This window comes from Equus caballus, chromosome 28, assembly GCF_041296265.1.
Source record: "Equus caballus isolate H_3958 breed thoroughbred chromosome 28, TB-T2T, whole genome shotgun sequence".
Taxonomy (NCBI): domain Eukaryota; kingdom Metazoa; phylum Chordata; class Mammalia; order Perissodactyla; family Equidae; genus Equus; species Equus caballus.
Window position 1 is genome coordinate 30,896,719 of NC_091711.1, and position 23,813 is coordinate 30,920,531.

At 38.9% G+C, this 23,813-nt stretch overlaps 1 long non-coding RNA gene and 1 other non-coding gene across 2 annotated transcripts; both read left to right on the forward strand.

The window, feature by feature from the left end:
* The first annotated feature begins 1,132 nt into the window (after nucleotides 1-1,132).
* LOC111771118 (uncharacterized) lies at nucleotides 1,133-23,512 on the forward strand. Its single transcript, XR_002804778.2, has 4 exons — nucleotides 1,133-1,409; nucleotides 18,965-19,103; nucleotides 21,056-21,131; nucleotides 21,687-23,512. It is a non-coding gene; the product is annotated as an uncharacterized lncRNA (long non-coding RNA).
* Nucleotides 2,973-3,183, forward strand: LOC111771156 (small nucleolar RNA U3). The gene has a single exon (XR_002804823.2). It is a non-coding gene; the product is annotated as a small nucleolar RNA U3 (small nucleolar RNA).
* Nucleotides 23,513-23,813: the final 301 nt, after the last annotated feature.

Below are 23,813 nucleotides of genomic sequence, written 5' to 3' on the forward strand. Positions count from 1 at the left end.
CTATCAAGTAAAATTGTAACTTATATTTCTATAATTGAAGTTAATCTAAGAAATGAAAGTGTATAAGTTTTAACTTTTACAATATGGAGACTTTATTCATATCTGTTTGCCTTTGTTCAGGAAGTTCTTATAATGTTCCAGTTTCATGGTTTAATTTACTTGGAATTAAGCTGGAAGAGCTCAAAATAATGTAATCAACCAGTTACAATTATAAAAGATAACTGATAGTGCCTCTTTTCCGTAGAGGATTTTCTGGTTGCCAGAGCTGCTCTGAGGACGTGAGGAGGACAATGGATGTGCTCAGGATTTCCTAATGGCCCCTTAGGAGCATCTCTCGATCAATGACAGATGGGAGGGAGATACTTACCTCTGTTTCTTCACCATTTAGCTGGAATAATTCTGAGACATGTTCTTAAACCTCCCGATTCCCCTAATGCTGTTTCCTGGAACCACCTCTGAAACTACTAACATTCACATTCTTGTCTCAATGTTGGCTTCTGGAGAAGGGGGAGGACCTAACACAAGTCATTATCTGAATCAAGTTACTTAGGACACTCTGTTGTATCAGTTATGAATGACAGCAGTGGACCAGCAGGTAGAGCTTACTGGAATACTAGTGTGTTTACTGCTCTCTCTCTCTCTTTCAGGCTCAGGCTACACTATGAGTCAGGGTAGGTGTTAACAGCCCTGCTTTATAGATGGAGAAACTGATGCTGGAAGAATTTGTGTATTTCTAAAGTCATCCAGCTAATGAATGTCCCATTGTCAATTTTTACTAGGTCCATCTGATTCTTTCTACTATGCCATACTGCCTGCTGATATATAGAGTATCTTAGGTATGCATTAATATGGGTTCTCTACCTGGGCCAATGCCAGATCTTCATAACATTATCATGTTGTAGAAAAGCCTTTGCTAAATTTATTCAGTGCTATCAATAAAAACCGTATACAAAATAACCCCCTACTCTCCATCACTGTTGGTGAGAATATGTATTAGTACAACTTTTGGAGGACAATGTGATGACATTAATCAAAGTTTTAAATCCACGTAATTAACATTAATGTATTTTTATTTTTATCAAGGAACTCATGTGTGGAATTCACACTTCAATTAGTTCTAAAATGCTTATAATGAAAAACAACAGTACCCTGCTCCAACCCTCTCCTCTTCCAGTCTTGCTCACCAGAGGCAACTACTTCAAACTCTTTTCGCTATTTCTTTGGTATCTATGACACATGTCTAAATAAGCACTAGTGCTGTTTCTTGGTTTCCCATCTTTAGATATTATCAGTTGACTTTGTCAGCCTGCCACTCTCCTGCACTGGTTCTCCACTTACAGGATATCAGGCTTCCTCTCATTTTGCTACGGCATATCTTCAAAGAGCTTCTTAATACAACTTCATAGCAGGTAAGTGTTTTTAGTACGTGTATGTGTAAAAATATCTTCATTTTATCCTCATATTTGATTTACAGTTTGGCTGGGTAGAGAATTCAAGGTTAAAAACCAGTTTCTTTCTGAATTTAGGAGGCATTTCTCCCTTGCCTTCTCACATTCACCATTTTTTGAGACATCAGATGCCCTTCAGATGGTGACTCCTTTTCTTTTGCTTTATGAAAGATTTTGGATCTTCTTATCCTGAGTAGTCTAAAATTTCTTGCTTTGTGCTCTGGCATGGGTATTTTTTAACATTTTGTGCTGGGCACTGAGTGGACATTTTAAAGCTGGAGACACACGCTTTTCAGTTCTAGGATATTTTTCTTATTATTTCTTTGATATCTTCCTGCCCAGTATTTTCTCTGTCTCTCATTTTGGAACTTCTGTTAGACCCCATGAATTGATCCTGTTAACTCTTATCATTTCTCTTCTCTTTTTCATCTCTGTATGTTCCACTTTCTGGAAGATATCCTTAACTTCATATTCCAATTCTTCAATTAAATTTTATTTTAGCTATTATATTGTAAATATCCAAATGTTTTACCTTGTTTTCTGATGTTTTCATTCTCATCATATCTTGTTTCTATTCTCTGGATGCATTATCCTCTTTATCTTTCTAAGGTTATTAAATACATACATGTAGCTTTAAGTTTTCTCCATTCCCGGTATAATCTCCTTTCTTTCCAAGCTACCCCACCACCACCACTTTATTTTTTCCTATTTGCTTTTCCCTCTCTTTTATGTTTGTGACTTTCTTCAAATGTCTGATGATTCTTGTCTCTTCTCTAATGTGTAAGGCACTAAAAAGGATTCATGGGTAGAACTTGCTGACTTTGGGCTTCACTTTAAGATGATGTGGTTGGAAGCTGGCTATTTCTTTGGGAGCCCAAACATCATCCCCTGCAAAAGAATCTTCCTGAGAATAATACTCCTGGAGGGAGACTAGAGAAGGAAATGCCTGATTCTTGGGCTTCTCAGAGCAGGTTGAATAAGAGTCTTGGTATCCCACCATTCAGTAAGCAGATGTTCACTTAATATTAGTGTTTTCAGCTTCACACTTCACCTTACATTCCACGCCTAAGTTGGAACCATTCTGATCCAATTTCTCCACATAATAAGCCTATGATCTCCTATTAGATGGAGTAGTTACCTTTCTGGATAGAGGACCTGAAGATGCAACTGCTCAATTTAAAGACTTTCAACTAATCACCCTAATTTCAACCCTACGCTGCCCTCTGCTTTCCATGATACTTGGTGCCTCCAAATTCTGAACTTCTCAGGCAGATAAATCAGTAAACCAGCTTGGTTCATAAGTTTCCCCTTCTGTATTTACATGGATTGAAGTTTTCTCTTCTTGGCCAATCCCCTGCATGGATCATCTGTGGGTCTGTTTCTATTGTCTGTTTTTCCTTTTGGTCTGTCTGGTAATTTTAAATTAAATGACAGAAATTTAATATGAAAAATTACAGAGAGTCTGGATGATATTATTTCCACCAGAAAGGATTTATTTTAGCTTTGGTTAGAAGATAGATGAGGAAGACTATACTTTCAGGGATCATTTCTATACTTCACCACTAGAGAGGTTTCTCTGAACATGTAGAGGACCCAAAACCACAAGAAGGAGGCACAGCATTCTCTCCTGAGTGTGCAGCCAGCTCTTGGTGTTGCTTCTGCAACTGCTATTTGCTATTGACAATTGTTCTCTTCTTTGGGGAGAGTATGAGGCGAAAGACACTCTCTGAACGGTTTTTCTCATAAAAAATAAAAAAAGAAGATAGATTAGGAGCAAATCACCATAATCCAAGCAGGGACCATGCTAATTCAAAACTGGGTTTCAGTCTTTATAAGGAATAGCTTGTTTCATTTTTACACTACCTCCTAGGGTATAACCCTGCAAATATGTTATACTTAAATTTAAAATTTTCACTTTAAAAAAAGTGTGTTGTATGATTTAAAAAAATAAATCAGATAATGAGAACCTTGTAAACTTATACTTTTCAAACTGCATGCATTCACCTCCCAGGAGTAAGAAGAAATGTACCATGTTGTGGCAATATGATGTTAAGCTATAGGATTAACATGTTGCTGCATTCTGGAGAATAAATTTTACTCATAGATAGGGACACTAAAAATCAATAGTTTTTCCTTAAAACAAATTTCCATGTATTAATGAGAGAATGCAGTATTTCCATGAATTCTTATGCTAAATCACAACATGATTTTTCACTTCTGGTGGAGTGTTTCAGTCTATGTACCCCAGGAGTCATTCTCTTTGAACTTTAGTGGAGAAGTTTGAGAAGCAGTGATTGCATCTAATCTGCTTTTTCCTCCTTCCTATTGCTCTGATGGCTAGGAAATTCAAAAGATCACATTACAGCCATTCAGTAATAATCAGTTCCATTAATTTCTTTATCCATTTTTATTTAAACACTTTCATTCATGATATTTTTACTTTGTTTTTATTTGTATTGAGCTCATAATAGTTTACATCATTGTGAAATTTCAGTTGTACATTTTTTCTTGTCCGTCACCACATAAGTGTTCCCCTTCACCTGCTGTGCCCACCCCTCCATCCCCCTTCCCCTGGTAACCACTGAACTGTTTTCTTAGTCCATGTGTTTGTTTACATTCTGTATATGAATGAAATCATATGGTGTTTGTCTTTCTCAGTCTGGCTTATTTCGCTTATCATAATTCCCTCCAAGTCCATCCATGTTGTTGCAAGTAGAATGATTTTGTCTTTTTTTCTGGCTGAGTAGTATTCCCTCGTATATATATATATACCACATTTTCTTTATCCAATCATCAGCAGATGGGCACTGGGATTGCTTCCACGTCTTGGCTATTGTGAATAGTGCTGCAATGAACAAAGGGGTACATGTGTTACTTTGGATTGTTGATTTCAAGTTGTTTGGGTAGATACCCAGTAGTGGAATAACTGGGTCATATGGTATTTCTATTTTTAGTTTTTTAAGGAATCTCCATACTGTTTTCATAGTGGCTGCATTGATTTGCATTCCCACCAGCAGTGTATGAGGGGTCCCTTTTCTCCACACCCTCTCCAACATTTGTTATTTTTAGTCTTAGTGATTATAGCCATTTTGGTGGGTGTTAGGTGGTATCTTAGTGTAGTTTTGATTTGCATTTCCCTGATGATTAGTGATGTTAAACATCTTTTCATGTGCTTATTGGCCATCTGTATATCTTCTTTGGAAAAATATCTGTTCAGATCCTCTGCCCGTTTTTTGATTGGACTGCTTGTTTTTTTGTTGTTCAGTTGTGTGAGTTCCTTATATATTATAGAGATTAACCCTTTGTCAGATATACGATTTGCAAATATTTTCTCCCAATTGGTTGGTTGTATTTTTGTTTGGATCCTAGTTTCTTTTGCCTTTCAGAGATCTTTAGTCTGATAAAGTCCCATTTGTTTATTTTTTCTTTTGTTTCCCTTGTCTGAGAAGACATGGTATTTGAAAAAACCCTTTTACGTTTGATGTCAAAGAGTGTACTACCTGTATTATCTTCCAGGAGTTTTGTAGTTTCAGGACTTACCTTCAAGTCTTTGATCTATTTGAGTTTATTTTTGTGTACTGTGTGAGATAATGGTCCATTTCCATTCTTTTGCAAGCGATTGTCCAGATTTCCCAACAACATTTATTGAAGACTATCTTTTCTCCATTGTATGTTCTTGGCACCTTTGTCGAAGATTAGCTGTCCAAAGACATGTGGTTTTATTTCTGGGCTTTCAGTTCTGTTCCATTGATCTGTGTGCCTGTTTTTGTACCAGTACCATGCTGTTTTGATTTAGTAATCGATGGCTTTGTAGAACATTTTGAAGTCAGGGACTGTGATGCCTACAGCTTTGTTCTTTTTTCTCAGGATTGCTTTAGCAATTCGGAGTCTTTGGTTGTCTCATATGAATTTTAGGATTCTTTGTTCTTTCCATGAAGAATGCCATTGGGATTCTAATTGGGATTGTATTGAATCTGTGGATTGCTTTGAGTAGTATGGACATTTTACTATGCTGAATAAGAGTGATAATAGTGGGCATCCTTGTCTTGTTCCTGTTCTCAGAGGGATGGCGTTCAGTTTTTCCCCATTGAATATGATGTTGGCTGTGGGTTTGTCATATATGGTCTTTATTATGGTGAGGTAATTTCCTTCTATCCCCATATTGTTAAGAGTTTTTATCTTAAATGGTTGTTGGATCTTGTCAAATGCTTTGTCTGCATCTATTGAGATGATCATGTAGTTTTTTTCCTCATCTTGTTAACGTGGTGTATCACATTGATTGATTTGCTGATGTTGAACCATCCCTATGTCCCTGATATAAATCCCACTTGATCATGATGTATGATCCTTTTGATGTATTGCTGAATTCCTGTTGCCAATATATTGTTGAGGATTTTTGCATCTACATTCATCAGTGATATTGGCCTGTAGTTTTCATTTTTTGTGTTGTCCTTGTCAGGCTTTGGCATCAGAGTGAGGATGGCCTTGTAGAATGTGTTAGGAAGTATTCCATTTTCTCTAAATTTTTGGAATAACTTGAAAAGGATAGGTATTAAATCCTCTCTGAAAGTTTGGTAGAATTCTCCAGGGAAGACTTCTGATCCTGGACTTTTATTTTTGGGGATGCTTTTGAATACTGTTTCAATCTCTTTCCTTTGATTGGTCTATTCAGATTATCTATTTCTTCCTAATTTAGCTTTGGGAGGTTGTTAAGAGTCTAAGAATTTATCCATTTCCTCTAGATTGTCCATTTTGTTGGCATATAGCTTTTCATAATATTCTCTTATAATTCTTTCTATTTCTGTGGTACCCATTATTATTTCTCCTCTTCCATTTATAACTTTATTTATCTTAGCTTTCTCTCTCTTTTCTAATTGTATGTCTAGCTGGGGGTTTGTCAATTTTGTTTATCTTGCCAAAGAACCAGCTCTTTGTTTCATTGATCCTTTCTACTGCCTTTTTTCTTTCAATTGCATTTATTTCTGCTCTGATTTTTATTATTTCTCTCCTTCTGCTGACTTTTGGCTTTGTTTGTTCTTCTTTTTCTAATTCAGTTATTTGTAGTTTGAGATTGCTTATTTGGAATTTTTCTGGTTTGTTAAGATGAGCCTGTTTTGCAATGAATTTCCCCTTATTACCAATTTTGCTGCATCCCAGGTGAGTTGGTATGGTATGTTTTCATTTCCATTTCTCTCCAGATGTTTTTTTTATTTCTCCTTAAATTTCTTCAATGATTCATTGGTTGTTCAATAGCATGTTGTTTAGTCCCCACATCTTTGTCCTTTTCTTGTAATTAATTTGTAGCTTCATAGCATTGTGATCACAAATGATGCTTATTATTTCAATCTTCTTAAATTTATTGAGGCTTGCCTTGTTTCCCAACATATGGTCTATCTTTGAGAATGTTCCGTGCACACTTGAGGAGAATGTGTATTCTGCTGTTTTGGGATGTAGTGTTCTATATATGTCTATTAAGTCCAACTGGTTTAGCTTTTCATTTAATTCCACTGTTTCCTTGCTGATTTTCTGCCTGGATGATCTATCCATAGATGTGAGTGGAGTGTTGAGGTCCCCTACTATTATTGCGTTATTATTAATATTGTCTTTTAGGTTTGTTAATAGTTGCTTTATGTACTTTGGTGCTCCTGTGTTGGGTGCACAGATATTTATAAGCATTATTTCTTGATGGAATGTCCCTTTGATCATTATATACTGTCACTCTTTGTCTCTGTTTACCTGTCTTATTTTGAAGTCTACTTTGCCTGATATAAGTATTGCAACACCTGCTTTCTTTTGTTGACCATTAGCTTGGAGTATTGTCTTCCATCCCTTCACCCTGAGCCTGTGTTTGCCATGGGAGCTGAGATGTGTTTCCTGGAGGCAGCATATTGTTGGGTCTTGTTCTTTAATCCATCTCACCACTCTGTGTCTTTTTGTTGGAGAATTCAATCCATTTACATTTAGGGTGATTATCAATATTTGAGGTCTTAATGCTGCCATTTTATCACTTGTTTTCTGGTTCTCCTGCATTTCTTTTGTTTCTCTTCCCATGTGTCTTGGTCTACCAATTGAGTTATGTGGTTTTTTATGTTGTGTTTCTTTGTTTTCTCCTTATTTATTATTTGTGTCTCTGTTCTGCTTTTTTGTTTAGTGGATACCATGGGGTTTGTATTCAAAATCTTGTAGGTAAGATAGTCCTTTCTCCAATGGCCTCTTATTTCCTTAGACTCAACCGATTCAGTCCATTTCCTCTTCTCCTCTCAAGTTGTTTTCCTCATATCTTATTTTGTCTTTTGTTGTGCATTTGTGGTTAAAATGGCAAGAGTATCTTTGTTTTTGGTATTTTCCTTCCCTTTATCTTTAATGGTATACCTAAGTATGTGCTAACCTGTTCTGATGTATTGCTACAATTTTCTGATTTTGTCTACCTGTTTATCTCCTTACTCCATGCTTTGTAACTCTTTTCTCCCCCTTTTTTGCCCCCAAGTATGAGGGCCTTCTTGATGATTTCTTGTAGGGAGGTCTTGGGGCTATGAACTCCCTTAGCTTTTGTTTATCTGGGAAAGTTTTTATTTCTCCATCATATCTGAAGGATATTTTCGCTGGATAGAATATTCTTGGCTGAAAGTTTTTGTCCTTCAAAGATGTCATTCCAGTCTCTCCTAACCTGTATGTTTTCTGCAGAGAAATCTGCTGAAAGTCTGATGGGGTTCCTTTGTAGGTTATTTTCTTTTGCCTTGTTTCCCTTAGTATTTTTTTTTTGTCATTCACTTTTGCCAGTTTCACTACTATATGACTTGCAGTAGGTCTTTTTACATTAACATATTTAGGAGAATTGGTAGCCTCTTCCACATGGATTTCCATCCCCTTCCCTAGTTTTGGAAAGTTCTCTGCTATTTTTTCTTTGAACAAGCTTTCTGCTCCATTCTCTTCTCTGTCTGAAATACCTATAATTCTTATGCTGCATTTTCTAACTGAGTCAGATATTTCTCAGAGGCTTTCTTCATTTATTTTTAATCTTAGCTCTCTCTCCTCCTCTATCTGGAGCATTTCAACATGTTTACCCTCGATTATGTTGATTAGCTCCTCTATGATATCTGCTTGAGTGTTCAGGGAATCCATACTTTGCTTTATCTCTTCCATTCTGTCTTTCATCTCCAATATTTCTGATTGATTCTTCTTTATAGTTTCAATCTCTTTTGTGAAGTAGCTCCTGAACTCGTTGAATTGTTTCTCTACATTCTCTTTTAACGTGTTGAGTTTCTTGATGATAGCTATTTTGAATTTTCTGTTATTTAGGTTACATATTTCTGTATCCTCAGGACTGATTTCTGGGTACTTGTCATTTTCCTTCTGGTCTAGATATTTAATATAATTTTTGATACTGCTAGAGAGCATGGCTCTGTTTTTGCACACTGTGGTATTACTTGGTCATAGTTCCCCCCAGTGCCACTGGGTAGGGATCAAGAGATGCATATTCTGAGCCCTCCGGGTTCTGCCAGGATCCCAGGTGCTGGAGCTGGAGCTAGGTGGGTGGGTGGGAAGGGCGCTTTCTCCTGTGAGCTCTGGTGGGCTTACTTGCTCTGCTCTGGCTATCTGCTCTCCTGGGGTGTTGGCTTGATGATGTCACCCTTGTGTTAGCATTCACCTCAGTAGGGGGCTTCCCTACAGGCTGTGAGGGCCCTTAGGGATCTTTGACATTCCCACAAATGAACATCCCCTCCCCGCTTCCTTCCCTCTTGGAGGCTGCCTGCAGTCCCAGATTGCAGTCTTTTGGGGAGGGAGTAACACTTTCTCTTACCCTGATCCACCTCCTCTGAGGGGTCTCCAGCCTCTCCACCCTCTAACATATGGCTGCATGGGTCTTTCAGAAGTCTTTTGTGTTGTGTGGATGTCCTCTATTGGAGTATGAATGTCTTTTTTGTTGTACATGGAGGAGAGAGATTACTGGGAGAGCTCACTCCACCATGATGCTGAAGTCACTCCTCATTCATGATTTTTTATTTAATTACCCTTCTTTTGTCTATGTTTATTTTCTGTTTTTTTCTTATCTGTATTTATCAAGTAGGCTTTTATGTGTATTTATTGTCTGCTGCTTTATAGCCTTTTTGGGAAGTAGATGGGAGCATAAACTATATCTATACCTATGTCTGTATCTATCTGTCTATGTCTATTGCATTGATTATGTTATTTGTTGCCTTTTTCGTAAGCTTACTTTGAGTTTTTTTCAAAGACAGTGATATGATTTATGAATCTTGGGTAGCATTTTTATTAAAATCACTGGGAAATCAACCTAATCTAATACAAGGAGGTTAGATAACCATCATAGACAGCGATAGTGTTTCTAAGACTATTTCAAAGGAATTATTATATTGCTATACTTTAAAATATATAAGGCACTTTAAACTACAAGGAAAACTATCATTTTCATGCATTTGGTCACAGGAAATTAGTATTTCTTTTAGGTTTCCCCAAGCAAATTTTTTCAGAGGCAAAAACAACCTAACATTTATTATGGATATTTTTAGAAGCATTTATATGTAGGGACTACATGATATCAGGATGATGTGAAAACACTTTGTAGAGCAAGAATATCCTATCATATCCCCTGAGTGGCAGAAGGAATATGTCATTTCAACTCATAAAAATATTTTTGCTATCTTATTACCTCCATACTGAATAATTTATTCAACTCATCTGACTTTGTGGGGTACAAAGAGAGTCATTTTGGTTGGAATACATAAGAAAACTTTTAAAATTATTTCTTAGATTGGCATATGGCTTTTGATGAAGGGAATGTGACTACCAGAGTTGTAATTTGTAGTAGAAAAGAAATCACAAGTACATTAAAGGGGTAAAGAACATTACAGTGAGGCTTATGGCATAAAAAATATTATTGACATAAAATATAGGAATGTTTTACTTTTTAAAAATGTGTGTGGTTGAGGATTGTTAGGTTTCGCCTATGAATGTATGTCAGACAGAGTAGAAAAGCCTGAGTTTAAATTTTCAGTCTTGAACAGTGACTTAAGTTCCTTGAGACACATTTATTCATCATTATCATGTAGATTTACTCTCTCTCAAGGCTATCCTGAGGACTAAATGACATACCTGCCTCATAGAAAAACCATGTTCACCCCAATTTAAAGTGACCCCAAATATAACTTAATCCTTCATTTTCTCAATGAGAAGTTCAGAAACTAAATTCTCTGTCACTTGAAAATATAAACTTCTAGGGTGTGGATTAGTCAAATGACTATGTTTAGTATAGTAAGTTTTCTTAGTCATACATATTTTAAGTTACATATATAAAAATAAGTAATAATTTATTATTATATCAATAATAGAAATGTTGTATTGAGTTAAGGAGATATGTGTGGGTGCCAAGTTGACAAAGGGTGGACTTGTGATGGTTAATTTTATGAGTCAATTTGACTGGGTCCAGACATTTAACAAACATTATTCTCAATGTGTCTGTGAGGGTGTTTCTAGTTGAGATTAATATTTGAATCAGTAGACTGAGTGAAGCAAATTGTTCTCCTTCTAATGTGGGTAGGCCTTAGCTTCTGTTGAGGAACTGAACAGAACAAAAAGGCTGAGTGAGAGGGAAGTCCTTTGCCTGACTGTTTGAACTGAGACATTAGTCTTTTCCAGCCTTTGGACTTGCACGGAAATGTCAGCTCTCGGGTCTCAAGCCTGCCAGCTTTTGAACTAGAACTTGTACCATAGGATCTCCTGGTTCTCGAGCCTTTAGACTTGGACTGAAACAACACATTGACTCTCCTGGGTCTTCAGCTTGAGGACTGCATATCTTGGGACCTCTCACCCACCATCATTGCATGAACTAATTCCCTATTATATAAATATATATAAGGTTTTTTTTACGTCCTGTTGGTTCTGTTTCTTTGGAGAACTCTGACTCATACAGGCTTCCATAACAAACTACCACAGACTGGGTGGCTCAAACAACAAAAGTTTATTTCTCACAATTCCGGAAGCTGGGAAGTCCAAGATCAAGGTGGCAGCCAATTTGGGTCCTAGTGAGGATTCTCTTCTTGGCTTGCAGACAGCCTCCTTTTCATTGTGTCCTCAAATGGTGGGGAGAGCGAGAGAGGCTGTCTGATATCTCTTTTTATAAGGACACTAATCCTGTCAGATTGGAGTCTTACCCTTATGACCTCAATTAATTACTTCTTTCCTCCAAATACAGCTGTGCAGGGGATTAGGGCTTCGATTTATGAATTGAGGGGTAAGGGGACAGGGGTACACATACATTCAGTTCATAACAAATATTAACCTAGAAAAACTGTTTTTTAAAGCATTCTTGTTCGGTGAAACATTTTTATTGACACTTTCACATGGGTCTTTGGCATCCAGGTTGCTATGGGCACCTTTTGAGCCATCAACTCAATTTTTGCCTGCCTCCTGAATTGTTTGTTCTACAGCTCTCCTTAAATCAGTTATGACGCTATCACAAGAAATTTTATCCTGAGGCCAAGTGCCATTTGCAAACATTAAGACATTTTAAATCCTAGAGATTTATATTCCTAATCTCTAGTAACCACTTCCATTGCTTTTTAAAGCAAATGTTTAAAACTGCTTCCTCCAATACCCGTTACTCATAATTGTGAAGTCACATCCTCAGAAATGACTTAATCTGTGTTAGATTTCTTTGCCTCCTTTTTCAAACGATTTTGTAAGCCTCTCAGACTACCATTGACTGAGGGGGTTTCAGGTAATATTTCCTCCCCAAACAGGATTTTGCTGTGCAGTTAAAGTAATTGTGAGAGTACTCCATAATATAAGACTTTGTAAGGATTCAAAGATAAGGAGACTTTTCTCTGTGGGAAAATATATTGAAGGAAACTCCATTTGCAGTCCTTTAATATCTATTGGTTGAACCTTGTCTCTTCTCTGGACATTAGTACTTAGCTCGCCAGAGACTTGTTGAGATAACCATCGGCAGTGGGCTGAATGTTTGTGTCCCTCTAAAATTCATATGTTGAAATTCTTAAACCCAAGATGATAGTGTTAGGAGGTGGGGTCTTTGGGGGGTAATTAGGTCATGATAGTCGAGCCTTCATAAATGAGATTAGTGCCTTTATAAGAGACCCCAGTGATCTGTCTTCTTCTCTTTCTGCCATGTGAGGATACAACAAGAAGATGGCAGTCTGTGACCTGGAAGAGGGCCCCCTCTAGAGCCTGACCATGCTGACATCCTGATCTTGGACTTCCAGCTTCCAGAACTGTGAGAAAGAAATTTCTGTTATTTATAAGCCACCCAGTTTGTGGTACTTTTTTATATAGCATACTGAACTGACTAAGACACCATCTTTCCTATGCCTACTTTGGAAATCCATTTTGATTATTTGTTTAGAATGTGGGCTTATGTTACTCTTATGAGCATCTACACGGCACTGATATAACAACAACAACATCAGGGAACATTTGTTGAGCCCTCATTACGCACCAGGCATTCTGCTAAGGGCTTTTAAACTTTATCTTACTAAATCCACACAATGGGCATCTTGGGAGATCTTTAGGGGCCACCAAATCTCCATCAGGACCTCAAAATAAGAGAACTAAGTAGACTGTGCTTGCTCTGTAAACTAGCTCCTAAATCTCTTCACATCTTCCAATCACACTGCTTCTCATAAGCCCTTGCTATATAGAAATTATGTAACTAGAATGCAATAATTATCATCCACAGTACACAGATGAGGAAACTAAGGCCCTCAAAATTTACATAATTTGCCCACAGTCACACAGCTAGGAAGAGGCAGAGCTGGGGTTCAAGCCTAGGCTGAGAGCCTGATCTTAACTACCATACCGCACTGAGAAAATCTAATAAGTCAGTAGGCCTGAGAATGAACTTAGAAACTTAATTTACTAGTCTTGTGTAGCAGCATTTCTTTTATGTTGACTGTGCCAGGTTTCCAAGCCCAAAGTGGGTCATCAGGTGCTAAGATTCTTCTATTTCTACATAGAACAATTATGCAATCACACCCTCCTACACCAGGGTCAAGAAAGAAACCATTCAGCCTCTCATAGAGTAAATTGTGCCCAATTTTGTTCTGCCCATCTTTACATCAGTGTTAAGAATTGGCACCAACAAAATTTGACTGCAACATCTCATAAACTGCCAAATTTATCTATTAACTTAAATTCAAACTGTGCATTTATTTATTCAAAAAACATTTCTTGAGACCTGCTGTGTTCCAGGCCCCAATCTAGACACCAAAGATACAGTGGGGCACAGGACAGATGAGGTCCCAGCATTCATGGAGCTCACTTTCTAGAAGAAAGAGACAGGTAATAAATAAATAAATAGTAAATAAAAAAGTTAAAAATGTCCTGCAGAGAATTAAAACCAAAGGACCTGAAAGGAAGATGGCAGAGAGGGATTCTGCTTTATATCTAACGGCCAAGGAAGACCTCTCTAAAGAGATGACCTCTGTGTTGAGACCTGAAGGACAAGCCAGTTGCATGAAGAGTTGGGGCAATGTGCAGGTGAGAAAGGGTTTGGTGGTGTCAGGGAAGAAAAAGGAGGTGATGGCGTTGAGAAAAAGAATGAGATGAGATGAGACTGGAGAAAAAGGAAATGGCTTCCTGATCTTGGAAACCATGGCCAAGAGGATGTTTTTTCCTAAGGGCAAATAGAAGCTATTGAAGGACTTTAAGAAGGCGAGTGACAGAATCTCAACCCTGAGGTCAGTTACATACATCTACTGCCTGGTTATTTGTTTTGCCTCTTTTGTCATTTTCCCTTCTCCCCTTATTGCCACCCATGGGTGTCAATCCATTTGTATCTGTCATTGCACATGGGTGCTTAAGACTTTTCATTTTAAATAATGTTTTTCTTCCCTTGGAGGAAACTTAGCAAATACAAATTCTTCCTTAAATTTTTCATGGTACTTTAAATAATTGATCCAGCACTTTTTCTGCTACTAATGGGTAGAAAAGTCAGCATCACCTCAAAGGATTGTTTGCTCGGGATAAATGGCTTTACCACTTGTGATGTCCTTTCAAGGGCTGGACTGAAAACAATTTCTGGGGGAACCCAGATCCAGGAAGAAAACATGGAGACGACTTTTGGCTCTGACTGACCTTGGGCATGCTCTTCACTTATGAGCTTTGGTGACATCCCCTGCAAAGGAGGAAAACATGATGACCCAACTCAAATGCCTCTTGGTAGAACTGAACACACACATATCCTTAGACTATATTGCACCTTGCATTAGTTTGCTAAAGCTGCTGTAACAAAGTATAACAAATTGGGTGACTTAATCAACAGAAATGTATTGTCTCACAGTTCTGCAGACTAGAAGTTGGAAATCAAAGTGTCACCTGCGTTGGTTCCTTCCGGGAGCTGTGAGGGAAGGATCTATTCCAGGCCTCTCTCCTTGGTGTGTAGACGCCTGTCTTCTCCTGTGTCTCTTCACATCATCTTCCCTGTATGCATCTCTCTGCGTCCAAATTTCCCCTTTTTATAAGGTCGCTAGTCATATTGGGTTAAGAACCTACCCTGCTCCAGTGTGACCTCCTGTTAACTTCACATTACATCTGCATCAACTCTATTTACAAATAAGGCCACATTCTGAGGTACTGGGTGTTAGGACTTCAACACATGATTTTGGGGGAGAAAAGATTCAACTCATAACACACTCACATAGAACTTTGTGCTACACATCATAATTCCATAATATTTACTATATTCTTATATCTTCCAAAGTATTAATGAAAAAGATAAGCTCTTTCAGGTTAAATATTTACTCAAAATTCAGTTTAAGTGGAATCAACTTTTAGGCAGAATGTCCAGTCAAGGAAAAAATTGAGGGGAAAATATCCTCTCTCTAAATTGAAGAGGTAGGAAAACTGAACCTGGAAGCTGAATTTGACACTGGCACATGGTGAGGTAAGCTTTCTATTTCTCCTCTGCAATGTGTCCTTCATATTAACTCTCATGGTCAAGGTTCCTGAAGCTCTTTGATCTCCTACCTGGCAGACATCATTTTCTCCTCTCCCAGGGCTCTCTGCCTTTAGTAGACTTCTGTTACCACTATCTAAATAGCTGTCCTGGCCCCAGCCAAAGCTTTCAATGTTAATTAGTTCCTATGAACTGACTCAAAACTTATGGATATGATGGCTGATTACTTTTTATTTCTTCTTTTTTTCCTTCATTGACTTTTTGGATGTCTTTGAACCTAAATCTGTACTTCTAATCTTCATCTCTTATCTAATCAACACAATATAATTTGGGGATCATTTTAGTAATGGAACACTTTCATTCATGAGAATATTATAAATAAAGCGTAAGCTAAGGACTTTGGCCCTTTCTTACCTCATCCTCACCCTACAGGATTTCCCTTAATCTCTTGGTCAGGAAATCCTTGGATCACCACCTTTTTTCTTCGAAATGGAGAGTGCTTCATTCTTTTCTGGTTGTACACACATAATCCATACTTCTTGTAAAAAGTTTATTAAACATAAATATAAAGGCACAATAACCACCTTTTATTTTTTATTTTTAAGATTTTATTTTTCCTTTTTCTCCCCAAAGCCCCCCGGTACATAGTTGTATATTTTCAGTTTTGGATCCTTCTAGTTGTGGCTTGTGGGACACCGCCTCAGCATGGCCTGATGAGCGGTGCAGTGTCTGCGCCCAGGATCTGAACCGGTAAAACCCTGAGCTGCGGAAGCAGAGCGCGCGAAGTAACTACTCAGCCATGGGGCCGACCCCACCTTTTATTTTTTTATATCTCCTTCCAAACTTTTTCTACACACATATAAACATGTATATATTTTAAAAAATGGTGCCATAAATGTACACTGTAATCATCTCTCTGCACAGAAAAATGAAGCATGAACATATTTCTTTGTGGGCAAATAGAGCTTCATATTATCATCCTAATAGTTGCTCGGTATTCCTTACGCAGATACGGCATGATGTATTTAACAGACTGACCCTCCAATCTTGATCCAGGACATTGTCCAGAAAATTTTCCAGATATCACACCAATTTTTACCTCTTTTTTAGAGACTAGACTGTTTAGGTTTAAACTGCAAGTTTTAGCACTAAAAATAGAAACCCGGGGTACTGACGTCTGAGCCGTTACTCCTGTCAAGTCACATCCTGTGCACAGTGCCGCCGTTTTTCCACTGTGAAACGTTACTTGAACAGATTCTCAAAATAGCACTCCCTCTTTTTAGTATGCCAGCATCTCACTTGTGTTATCTGGCCCTCCCAAGCGGCCAGCAAGAATTCTCAACTCCTCGGCCCCGGAGTCCCTCTGTCGCTGTGTCAGACCAGACTTAGCAGTCAGGGCATAATGTCGGGGAGCCGCAGGCAGTTGGACCCTTGGGACAGCAAGTGGGAATGCAGACTTGTGGAGCTGGCCAGCTCCCTGTCTCCACCCATGGCAAGAGATCTTGGTGTCATGCATAGTAGTGATCTGAGTTGGGGATAAAAGGTCAAGGGTACAGGCTTATGGTGTACTCCAAACCCAGCCTAACCAGCTCCCATTTTGTATTTGCTGTTACCTGTAAATTACAGGGCAGGTTTAGGGAGGTTCTAGATTTTTCAACTCTCTAATTTTCACTCAATGTAGTATAATTTAGTAAAAGAGTACGGCCTTCAGATACAGTCTTAGGTTCAAGACTAGATCTACCACTCATTATTTATGAGACCCGGTACATAAGCACTAAACAAATGCTTATTGAATACATGTGTGGAATGTATGTCTGTGAATTTCAGCTTCCCCAGTTGTAAAATGGTACCAGTTCACAGGGCTGTTATGAGAACCATTTGACGAATGCACAATCGGCATATAAAAGGTGTGCCGTAAATTTGAGCTGCTACTTTATCATTCTCAGAAGAAAAATTAGAGCTCTTCTTACCAGAATCAGTTTTATAGCCCCCTCATCAGATTTATTCGTTCAACAAGTATTAAACAGGTGTTGTGATAAGTACTGAGGAAACATGTTGAATAAGACACTGTCCAGGGCTACAATCTAGAAATATCAATTCATTCATTCATTGAACACATATTTATTCACTGCCTATTAATCAGGTACTGAGAACACAGTCATCTACCTCCAAAATATTTCTTGTATCTCTCTGCTTACCTCCGTCTCCATTGTCATCATTCTGTGTACTCCATCCACAGCTTCCTAACTGTTCTCCCTGCTTCCATTCTTGACTCTTTTAAACCCTTTTATATCCAGAGTGATCTTTTAACACTGTAAATCTGATCATGCTATTCCTTTGTTAAAGCATAAAATCCCATTTAGAATAAAACACAAACTTCTTACCTTGGCCGGAACAGCCCTGTATGACCTAGCCCCTTCCTACATCTTTAATCTCACCTTAGCCCACCTGTATTGCTCTCTCTTCGTGCCTACCTTCCACAGATTGTCAGTGCCTAGAACCAGTCAAGCTCTTTTCTACCTCAGGGGCTTTGCATATGCTGTTCCCTCCATCTGGAATGCCATCTCCTAGTCTCTTTGCATGACAGGCTTCTCATCTTTCATGTGTCAGTCTAAAGGTCGCCTTCTCAGCGAAGTCATCCTTAATAACCATGATTTATTCCCTAACACAGCATCTTGTTTATTTCCTTCTTACTGTTTTTTAGAATCTCCATTTATTGTTTCTATTTCTTTGCTTATCTGTTAGTTGTCTGTCTCTCCCGTTAGAACATAAGCCCCATGAAGGCAGGAACCTTGTCTCTTATTCATTGCTTGCTCTTTATTGCCTAAGACTGTGCCTGCCACATGGTAGGTACTTGATAATTTGTTACATGGCAGAACGAATTTCTATTATTTGAAAACCTCCAGGAAGAGAATTCTGAACCTCAGGTGAGCACATTCTAGGATAGATGTCTTTTGATGTGAAAAGTTATTTTTATGTTGGGCAAAATAAAAAAAAATTGATGGAATGCAACCTGGAGAGGAGAGGGAGAGTCAGTCTCCTCCAGGAGACGAGCCGTGAGGAGGACACTCCAGCAGCAGAGAAGTTAAAACTCATTTGTATTTAGGGACTGAATGAGTTACTTCTCCACTGTCCTCTAAGGAACGCGTCATGGTAAAGATGAGGGTTTTGGAGCCAGGAGCCTGGATTCACATCCCTGCCCCACCAGCTATTAGCTGTATGGCTGTGGGAAGGTTAGGTAATAGCTCCGAGTCCTTTTGAGTGAGATATGGACCCCAGAATCTGCTACAGAGTTAAGTACTCAGTACACGTTAATCAAAAATTATTCTTTTTATTCTGCTAAAAAGATTTTCTTAGACATACTATTGCCCGTTTAAAAGACACTGACAACCAGGGGCTAGCACAGTGCTGGGTATGCCAGAGATGCTTAAAAAGTGAGAGTGCAATTTCGCAGAGTGCAATGGTCCTCAAACTCGAGTGTGCATCCGAGTCAGCTGGAGGGCTGGTTAAAACACAGATTGCTGGCTCCCTCCATGAGTTTCTGATTCAGCAGTTCTGGTGAGTCCTGAGAATTTGCATTTCTAACAAGTTTCCAGGTGATGCTGAGGCTGCTGATTTGGGGACCTCACTTTGAGAATGATGGGCAGTGGCTAAGTACACCAACTCTCGTGCGAGACTGGCTGAGTTCACGTCCCAACTATACCTCCTCACTACATATATGATCTGGGGTGAGTTGCTTAATCCTCTGGCCCGAGTTCCCTCATCTGAAAGCAGAGATAATAACAGAGCCTTCCTCTAGTGGTTGTTATGAGGTAGAAATGAGGGTTTACATATCATAATTGTTCAATGCATACTGATTGTTAGCTGTTAATAAAAACCAATTTAAATGAATGTATAACAGTGCTATCCAGTAGAAGTCTCTGGGGTTATGTAAATGTCCTATTCTATGCTGTGCAATTCAGTGGCTACTAACTACATGTGGCTCCTGAGCACTTGAAATGTGGCTAGCACAATTTAAGAGATGAATGTTTGTCAATTAATTTTAATTAATTTAAATTTAAATAAACACATGTGGCTAGAAAAGCACAAACGTCTAGTTAGAACTCCTTCCCGAGACCTGGGCGGAGGCTGCTTGTGGCTCTTTGGAAGCTGACAGCCCAGGTGGATGTGAAGACCTGGGTGTGTGTGGGTCTACACTTTCTAACAGCTTGATCCTAAGAGAGCAGCTCAGTTTCTCAGCAACACAACCTCCCCTGTAAAGTGGGAATAATAACACGTGCCCTGATTCCTCAGAAATTCTCTATGCACCTTATCGTGATAATTAATGTAAAATCAAAAACACAACACAATTGCAAGGATTTCTGTAAAGCTTTATAGCAGGTTCCCAGACCTGCTTTGAGGGCAATGGCTCATCACCCTCAGCCTTATGTGTCCACAGTGCCCGACACATAGTAGATCCTGAGTTTAAAAGCAGCCTCCGTGCAGAATGTCTTCTAATTTGGCCTGCATATCTCAGCACTCTAGGACATGTAGCAAGAAGAAGGAAATATCTACATTATTTTCATCACAACAATATGCCTTAGAAAAGCTGTCATCTAGAGGCTGGCCCGGTGATGTAGTGGTTAAGTTCGCTCACTCCACTTCAGTGGCCCTGGGTTCACAGGTTCAGATCCTGGGTGCAGACCTAGCACCACTCATCAAGCCATGCTGTGGCGGCATCCCACATAAAATAGAGGAAGATTGGCACAGATGTTAGCTCAGGGCCAATCTTCATCACACGCGTGCACACACACACACACAAAAGCTATTGTCTAAAAGTCTTTTTTTTAAAAGATTGACACCTGAGCTAACATCTGTTGCCAATCTTCCTTTTTCTTCTTCTTCTTCTTCTTCTTCTTCTCCTTCTCCTTCTCCTTCTCCTTCTCCTTCTCCTTCTCCTTCTCCTTCTCCTTCTCCTTCTCCTTCTCCTTCTCCTTCTCCTTCTCCTTCTCCTTCTCCTTCTCCTTCTCCTTCTCCTTCTCCTTCTCCTTCTCCTTCTTCTTCTTCTCCCTGAAGCCCCCCAGGACATGGTTGTATATTCTAGTTGTAGGTCCTTCTGGTTGTGCTATGTGGGATGCCACCTCAGCATGGCCTGATGAGCGGTGCTAGGTCCACACCCAGGATCTGAACCACAGGCCGCTGAAGCGGAACACACAAATTTAACCAGTCAGCCACAGGGCTGACCACCTCCAAAAGTCTTTTTAAAGTAATGTTTATTTTGTCCCAATTGTAAATAATTCATAGTCATTTTAAAAATTGGAAAATGCAGAATATTATAAAGAAAAAAGTGTAATTCTTCCACAATCCCTCTACCTAGAGATAACCTTCATCAATATTTTGAGGCATTTCTTTTCAATTTTATAAGTGTGGGTGCATATTCATTCATCCAACAAATATTTTTTGAGTATCTGCTATGGGCAGACACTTTTCTTGGTGATGGTACTACAGCAACGAGCAAAAGACACCAAAAACTTTTTCCTCATGGAGCTTACATTCTAGTGGATGATATTTGAAGACTCAGGAAAATATATATACAAATTTAAAAACAAAATCAGGCTAATGTTGTTTACACTGTTATGTGTGTTATTTACTGTTTCCATTATGTTGGGAGTGTTTTCTAATTTTCGTTTTCTTAAAGCAGATCTGTCCTTACATTCATTGCCTGCTGAGACAACCCACAGGGCTTGCTGAGGCAAAAGAAAAAATAAACCCTTAAGGTATGTCTTCAGGAACTTTAGCCTGGGGCATGATGTTCTTAGGGGATCGATTGGACTGCCCAGTACTGTGTCCCTTGGAGTATCCTGTCCAGAGCCAAAGAATCCCAAGCCCAGGACTCAACGTTCACATCTCAGATTTTACTGAGTCTTCAGGCATCACCGTTTCGTCTTGTGGCTCTGAAACATTTCTTTAGTTTTTTTTTTTTTTTTTAAGGAAGATTAGCCCTGAGCCAACATCTGCCAATCCTCCTCATTTTTGCTGAGGAAGATTGGCCCTGAGCTAACATCTGTGCCCATCTTCCTCTATTTTATATGTGGCACACCTGCCACAGCATGGCTTGACAAGCTGTGCTGTGCCCGCACTGGGGATCCGAACTGGCGAACCCCGGGCCGCCTAAGTGGAATGTGCAAACTTAACCACTGTGCCACTGGGCTGGTCTTCTTTAGTTGTTAAAAAGAAAGTCTTCTGGAGTGATCAGGATCCACTTTGTTCATGGCCCTTCTCTCTTCTATTCTGGTATGATTAACCTGGCTAATTACTCTGCCCCTTTGCAGGCTCAGATGAAAACGACTACAACTCAAATCCTGAAAGAGGCTTCTAAGTCAGAGTAATGAGGAGCATGGGCAGTGAGGAGCAAAGCTCATACTACGATGGGGGGCTGTAGCTGCTGGACAGAGAACAAGGACAGTTTGCCCCCTTCTGTGCCTTGGGCCATTACCACTACGGCCCCCTCCTTTTCACACAGATTCCCTCTCTTCTTGTTTCTTCCCATTCCTCCTGTGTCCCATGGCCCCATGTTCTTTGTCCCCTAGAGTCTGCAAAAAGGAGAAAGAGCCCCTATTTCCTCAAACCATCAAGGGCAAGGATCTTGTCTGACTTGGGAATAAAAGGACAAATCCATGAATAAACAAAATTGTTGCATAGAGGGAAGTATTATGTTGATGGGCCTCAATGTAAATCATCAAGAAGGATTGTTTTTCATCTCTTGTCTAGAGGGGAACAAGGAAGATGTCCATTGGTTGCTGTTGTCTGCCCATCAAAGGCTTGAGCCAGGACAGAGTCTAGAAATGAGGAGGCATTCTAAACAATGAATAGCACCACAGAGCTCTACATGTTGAAAACAATAGCTAACCTGTCTCGCTGCTTCAGGATTTTGCTGCTGATAATTTCAGATGACATCTCTGCTTCTCTTCTTTTGTTCCTTTCCACATTCTTCACCACACCATTCATGCTGACAGTCCATTCATGTTGCTAATAGTTCTATGCAAAATGCAACCATTAGCAAGGAAGGGCTTTGCTACTGGATGAAGAGACAGTATAATGTAGTATAAGAGTGTGGACAAGTGCTGTCCGATGGAAATAGATGGCAAGCCGTGAATGTCATTGAAAATTTTCTCATGGCCATATTGAAAAAGAAAAGAAATAGATGAAACTAATTTTAATCATCTCTTATTGAACCCTGTGTATCCAAAATATCATTTCAACATGTAATCGATAAAAAAAATTGTTAATGACATATTTTATATGTTTCATACTAAGTTGTCAAAATTTAGTGTGCATTTTATACTTATAGTATGTCTCAGTTCTGACTGGCCACATTTCATTGGCTTAACAGCGACATGGGCTGGTGGGCACTGGCAGTGCAGATATGGGCTCTATAGCCAGAGTACCTAAGGGTGTAATTCTGGGAAAGTTACATAATCTCTGTGCTTCAGCGTCCTCATCTATTAACTGGGGAAATGGTAGTCCCTACCTCATTTAGAATTGTTATGAGGATTAAATGAGCACTTAGGTCATTGTCTGACACAGACCTGGCACTCAGTAAATGTTAGCTCTTATCCTCAGATATACATTTAACCACATCCTTATAATGATCAATGCAATCTTTCAGTAAGGACCTACTCTAGGCTTTCTAAGTAGGGACTGTATGTCTGAGATCTTGCAATGATGAAAATCACATGCCACTTCACAATTCCTCTGTCACTTCAAACAAAGGCTATCCGGGAGAGTTTGATCTGAAGATGTGCTTTTACAAAGCTGGGTAACCTGTAACTTGACAAACTTCTTTAGACTATTAAGTCTGCAAATAGTTTATCACTGAATTTTCCAGATAAGCAGTATTATATTTTTATTGGGATATAAAATTAGGTTCACAGCTATAAAATTATCCCAGCTTGCTTTTTCATGCTCTCTTACGAGAAGTGAAACCACGCTTCACTACAGTAAGAAGATAGCACTCGTCTTCCTGAGACTATGGCTTACAGCCACAAATCCATATTAATATCACAGGATATATTTGGGGGCTTGAGCAGCATGATACATAAATTATTACCTGGGCACTTGTATGACAGCATTTGAATAAACAACAGAGTAATTCTACCACAGTTGTCTTGGGTCACTTAAAAAATATATTTTAGAATTTTCCAGATCTCTAATTCTTTCATTTATTTATATATTCACTCATTTATTCATTCAACTATCTGTTTAGTCAACAACTATGTATTGTGGGCTTACTATGGACCAGAAACTTTGCTAGGTACTGAGGAGTCGATGGTGAGCAGAACATATGGTCCCTGCCCCACTGAGTTTACAATCCACTGGGAGAGAAAGACGTTAATCAAATAATCATGCAAATAAAACTGGCAATAGCATAATGACTATTAAGACGAGGAAGTGTTGCT